General features: G+C 49.6%; 1 protein-coding gene across 3 annotated transcripts in view; it reads left to right on the top strand.

The window, feature by feature from the left end:
- The first annotated feature begins 608 nt into the window (after positions 1-608).
- The window catches only part of ptpn4b (protein tyrosine phosphatase non-receptor type 4b), a 72,885-nt gene continuing 67,493 nt past the window's right edge, over positions 609-6,000 (top strand). Inside the window, exon 1 of one of the 3 annotated variants that reach the window (XM_022668207.2) lies at positions 609-1,152. The gene's annotated coding sequence lies outside the window, so the exon portion shown is untranslated. The remainder of the gene's footprint in view (positions 1,153-6,000) is intronic. The other 2 variants (XM_022668206.2, XM_007257085.4) reach the window with 2 other exon arrangements.

The raw sequence follows: 6,000 nt of genomic DNA, 5'->3' as shown, positions 1-6,000 counted from the left end.
AGGCAAGTTGAGTTTTTTTTATATATAGCACCATAACTTAGAAAATACAAAGAGAGTCAAATAAACATGTAAGAAAGTAACACTAAAAATGGAAATAAAAATAAAATAAGAATAAAGCATGACTAAAACATGATTTAAACAATACATTTAAAAGAAGAAAAAATAACAAAATAAATTAGAATAAAAGTGCTGTGCTTTATATAGAACTTCTTTAATCTGGACATATGGTACTGGGGCTTAGTCCAAATGATGGTAGAGGGCCCATGCTCCCAGGGGCTGCCATGCTCAAAGCACCAGCGGGTACCAGAAGCTCAAAACCCAAAATTGCCAAAAGTAACAGCAGTTAGTAAAAGCTGTTTGAGTTAAGTTTTATATATATTAAAAATAATACATTTTGTAATAATAAGTAAAAGCCTATATATCATTATATTTTAGCCAAAATAGCTTACTGTAAGAACATTTAACAAATAAATGTTTAAAAGATTTTGTAAGACGACCCTTGTAAAAAAATAAGAAGGAAAAGAGAAAGAGGTATCCCTTTCTTTACTTGCTCCGCCCCCACACACACGCTGCCCCGCCCCCTCTCTCCGGCCTATGAGAACGCGCGTGCGGTGCGATTGCGCCATGTTCCCGCCGCGCGCGCTGCTGTGCTTCTGCTGGTGGTGGTGGTTAAGCGCTGCTGCAGCTGCTGCGCTCGAGCGCGGAGAGTCCAGCACGAGCACGAGCCTGAGCCGCGTATGCGCGAGAAGTCGGAGCAGAAACCGGAGCAAACCTATATACACATACACACTCACGCGCGCGCACACAAACACAGAGAGCTCGAGCCCCCACAGACAGACCACGAGGACAGAAACAGAGCGAGAGAAAGAGAGAGGAGGAGGAGGGGGACGAGCCTTCATCATCTTCATCTCCTGCATTAGCTAGGCTACTCCTCTTCTTCCTCCCCGGGAGTGGGGAGGAACCGTCATCATCACCGGGAGGCCCTGGAATAAATACGACGGCCATGAATCGGATTAGAAGCGTGTGAACGCGTCCTAAGCGCTCCCTCCCCTTCTTCTTCCTCTTCTACTGCGACCACCAAGACCACCTTCATCATCACCATCATCACCACCCTCCTCCATCCTCTGGACTCTCTCGGACCTGTATATGACGGTAAGAAGCTCGACTCTTGATTCTCTATTCAGTCCCTTTTGCATGAATCCCGGTCTGCATTCATGCATGCATGCACGCACGCGCAAGCGTTTTCATCATCTGCAGCTGCAAGGTGCAATAGATGCATGCTAGATGCAGCTATATGGGAAGCCACCTTTCTTCTCGTGGTGGCGATGATGAGGATGATGGTGGTGCGCCCTTATCCTCAGTGTAGCTATCTGATAATACGGGCTACATACCTGACTGACCCCCTCCACCCCCACCCCCTTTCACACACACACATTTATACACACACACCCTCATCCCCCGTTCCCTTTCTTTCTTCTTCCAGCCTGCAGGGAAATGAATTGCCTGCTGTCTTCCTTCCACATGGATGGATGCTCCTTCCATGCATCCCCCTCTCTTCTGCATGCATGCCTATCTACCCACATAGATTGCATTGCTTGCTTTCTTGCAATGCATGAATTGCTTGCAATAGAAGCATTGCAATGCATGTATTGCAAATAATGCATGGTTGCAGTTGCACGTGAAAAGAAACCCCATAAAGCCTCGCAAGCCGTCACACTCACTCTCCCCTCTCTTGCCTGCTCCTGTCAAACGGCACATTGGCACATTTACCCAGCCAGCCAACAGAGTTACGTAACCACCGTGACCGTTCTTGCATGCCAACAGAGATGCCAACAGATTCTCCACAGACACAGGGGCAGCTCATGGCTTATGGCCGCTGCCGGCGTCCATGAGGTTTGGCTTTCATTGTGTTTCGGACAGCACGCATCTTTCAGCCCAAGCAAAGCGATGACATCACCCCCGTTCCCTGCTCCTCCATTTGTTCATGGCTAGGTGCGCACTCTTCCTGCAGCACCTGCCCCCTGGCCTTCCATTCCTCGCCCCGTGGCAGGAGGACTGGAACAGACCCCCTGCTTTGTTGCCTCTGCCTACTACAGTCTTGTGTTTAGGTTGGTTCAGGGTTCAGCAGCAGTTGTTCTGTCATTCTGTCGCCTTTTGGCCTGTGTTGCTATACGTCAGGCAGGAAGCAGCTGGTATTGCTGGGATCTGTGAGAAAAAAAAGCCCTGCTGTGATGGGTTGCGAGTGTAGGAATACAGAATATTGAATGTTGCTGACACCGGTGGCCCCTGATGGAATGGGCACTGGTTTGTGAGCATGTCCTCACAAGATCCAAGAGTTGGCGAAATTATGATACGAAGATTATCAAAGAAAACAGTTACGTCACCGCAAGCTTTTCTGAATGAAGCTGAAGTTGACTTCGCATTTGCGGTCGCATTCAGAATTCTTCTGCAAATGTTCCGAATGTTATTGTGGAGCGTTAACATTCCAAGAAAAGAGATGACAGAGAGTAGCTGCTGCACCTTTTTTAAGGTTCAGTGAACAATTTGAAAACAAAGGAAAGCAAAGACTTAGCAGATTGTCATGGCTGGAAGACCACATATCAGGGATGCTTGTGTGACATGCCTGGTTGAAGTTTTGCTTCATTGTGTGGAGATCATGAGTTTGAATACTGATGAGATTTTCCATTAGGGGTGTGGATTGGCAGGAACCTGGCAATATGGTGTGTATCAGAATACAGGGGTTACGATTCAGTGTATTGTGGTTGTGTTACTGTACTGTACTGTTACTGTAAGGTGATATGTTGTGATATTGTAGGCCAGGCGATGTTTCGATACTGTAAGCAAGGTGATATGATGTGATGCTGTGAGAAAAGTGATATGGTGTGATCCTGTAAGAATTATATAATACGATCAAGCTGATATGATGCAGTACTGTAAACAGGGTGATAATGCACATGCGATACTGTAAGCAAGATGATTTGTTGCAATACTGTAAGCAGGACGATATGATACAAATGCGATATTGTAAGCAAGGTGATTTGTTGCAATACTAAAATCAAGGTGATATGTGATACTGTAAACAGAATAATATGATGTGATACTGTAAGCAAGGTAATTTGCTGCAGTACTGTAAGCAGGACGATATGATGCAAATGCGATACTTTAAGCAAGGTAATTTGTTGCAATACTGAAATCGAGGTGATATGGGATACTGTAAACAGGGCAATATGATGCAGTGCTGTAAGATTACAGATTGCAATACTGTTTGCAATGTGATATGGTGCATATGTCCTGTAGCATAATTTTTGTATCTTTACAATTAAAAAGTATTCCATTTAAAAAGTATGAGCTGTACAGGGCTAGGATAGTAATGTTAGCACTAGCTAAACCAACATAGGCTTTAAATTTGTATGTTTAGCAAAAGACTGTGTGCTTTTTTTTTGTACCTTTCTTTTACATGTGACTTATGCAGCACTGCATTCACTGCATTCACAATTAGAATAGCACTAGTGAGGTAAATGTAATGTGTTGGTTGGTATGTCTGCTGAGATATTAAAAAGGTTAAGTTTAGGCCAAAGGTTTTATTTTGCTTGGGTTTGGTTTTCGATCTAAAACGAAAAAAATGTTTTTTGATCATCTCTTGTATGCACTTTTATAGAAAGTGTCACAGTTTAGCCCATGTCTGTCTCCCTCATTTGGTCTCTTGTGCTCCTGCCCCTCTGTTTACCTGTCATGTGTTCCCTGCCATGTGCTTGTGTTGTGTTTCTGTACCTGTTTCCGCCCTAGCCCCGCCCTAGTCCCGCCCTAACCATTAGTGTTCTCACCTGTGTCTTGTTTGTAACCCTGCCCCCTCGTTATCCAAGCCCAGGTGTTCCTCACTCTCCTCATGTATTTAAGCCCCTCTGTTTGAGCGGTCAGTGTTGAGTCTTTTGTATCCTTAGTATCTTTGTATCCTTAGTATCTTTGTATCCTTAGTATCTTTGTATCCTTAGTATCTTTGTATCCTTAGTATCTTTGTATCCTTAGTATCTTTGTATCCTTAGTATCTTTGTATCCGTTGTATCTTTGTATCCATGTCCTCTGTATGTAAGTGTTCCAAGTTTGTTCAGGTTGTTATCTTTGTGTTCTCAGGTTATTTTATGTTTAGAGTTATATTTAGAGTTTTGTGTTTCCTCAGTTTTTCTAGTCTTTGTCTTAGTTAGATTTATATCCTTATCTTGTTTTTTTGAGTTATTGCGCTACCCGTGTTTTGTTTTCTGTTTTTATAATCTAGTTTGTTTAAATAAACAATATTGTGCACTTACGTCCGTCCCTCCATCCTCATTCGTGACATAAGACTCAACCTAAATATGGACGTAGCACAGTGGCATGCTACTCGGAAGGCGGACCTTGAATTTCTCCGGCTCCTCGCCGAGCAAATCCGAGGAGATATTCCGCTCCCAGCGCCTTTCCTCAGGTTGGAACCCTCCGAGCCTGCCCAAGCTGCACCCGCCGCTGCCCCAGCTCTGCAGCCAGCTCCAGCAGCACCCGCTGCCCGAGCTCTACAGCCAGCTCCAGCTCAAGCACCAGCAGCTTCCGCTGCTCCAGCCTCAGCTCCAGCACCTGCTGCCTCAGCCTCAGCTCCAGCACCTGCTGCCTCAGCCTCAGCTCCAGCACCTGCTGCCTCAGCTCCAGCTCCAGCACCTGCTGCCTCAGCTCCAGCTCCAGCACCTGCTGCCTCAGCTCCAGCTCCAGCACCTGCTGCCTCAGCTCCAGCTCCAGCACCTGCTGCCTCAGCTCCAGCTCCAGCACCTGCTGCCTCAGCTCCAGCTCCAGCACCTGCTGCCTCAGCTCCAGCTCCAGCACCTGCTGCCTCAGCTCCAGCTCCAGCACCTGCTGCCTCAGCTCCAGCTCCAGCACCTGCTGCCTCAGCTCCAGCTCCAGCACCTGCTGCCCCAGCTCCAGCTCCAGCACCTGCTGCTCCAGCTCCAGCACCAGCAGCTCCCGCTGCTTCAGCTCCAGCGCCAGCAGCTCCCGCTGCTCCAGCCTCAGCTCCAGCGCCAGCAGCTCCCGCTGCTCAAGCCTCAGCTCCAGCACCAGCAGTGCCTTCCGCCCACGTGGTACCCACTGCTCCAGACCCTGTGCCCGCGGCTCCGGCCGCCTCTGACCCTGTGCCCGCGGCTCCGGCCGCCTCTGACCCTGTGCCCGCGGCTCCGGCCGCCTCTGACCCTGTGCCCGCGGCTCCGGCCGCCTCTGACCCTGTGCCCGCGGCTCCGGCCGCCTCTGACCCTGTGCCCGCGGCTCCGGCCGCCTCTGACCCTGTGCCCGCGGCTCCGGCCGCCTCTGACCCTGTGCCCGCGGCTCCGGCCGCCTCTGACCCTGTGCCCGCGGCTCCGGCCGCCTCTGACCCTGTGCCCACTCCCAGAACTTTGTATGCCCCCAGGCCTATCCCCAGGCCTGCTCCCAGGTCACGGGCTCCTAGGCCCGCCCCAAGGCCCCCGGACCTCTGCCCAAGAACTGTGCCCAGGCTGGCCCCTCTAACTACCCCACAGAATTTAGCCAGTCCTGGGCATCCCCAAGTTTTGTTTGTTCCCATGTCTCTCCCTGTCCTGGTCCCAGTGTCTGTGTTTGTTCCCATTCCTGTCCCCGGTGGTTTTTCTGTTCCCATCCCTGTCACCGTATTTGTGTCAGTCCCAGTTAGTGTATTTGTCCCGGTTCCATCGCCCTGTCTTGTCCAGTCCCAGTTTGTCCAGCCCAAGTCCTCTGTCCAGTCTAAGCCCCTAGCCCAGTCTATGTTCTCCTCCACAGTCCAGTCTCTGTCCCAGTCTAACGTCCAGCCCCCTGTCCAGTCTCCGCCCCCTGTCCAGTCTTTCGTCCAGTCTCCGTCCCCTGTCCAGTCTTTCGTCCAGTCTCCGTCCCCTGTCCAGTCTTTCGTCCAGTCTCCGTCCCCTGTCCAGTCTTTGTTCATGTCCCCTGCCCTTTCTGCATCCCTGCCCAATGTACAGCCCTCTGTCCAGTCTC

The sequence above is a fragment of the Astyanax mexicanus genome, chromosome 23 (genome assembly GCF_023375975.1).
Source record: "Astyanax mexicanus isolate ESR-SI-001 chromosome 23, AstMex3_surface, whole genome shotgun sequence".
Lineage (NCBI taxonomy): Eukaryota > Metazoa > Chordata > Actinopteri > Characiformes > Acestrorhamphidae > Astyanax > Astyanax mexicanus.
This window is presented reverse-complemented; position numbering and strand designations above follow the sequence as displayed.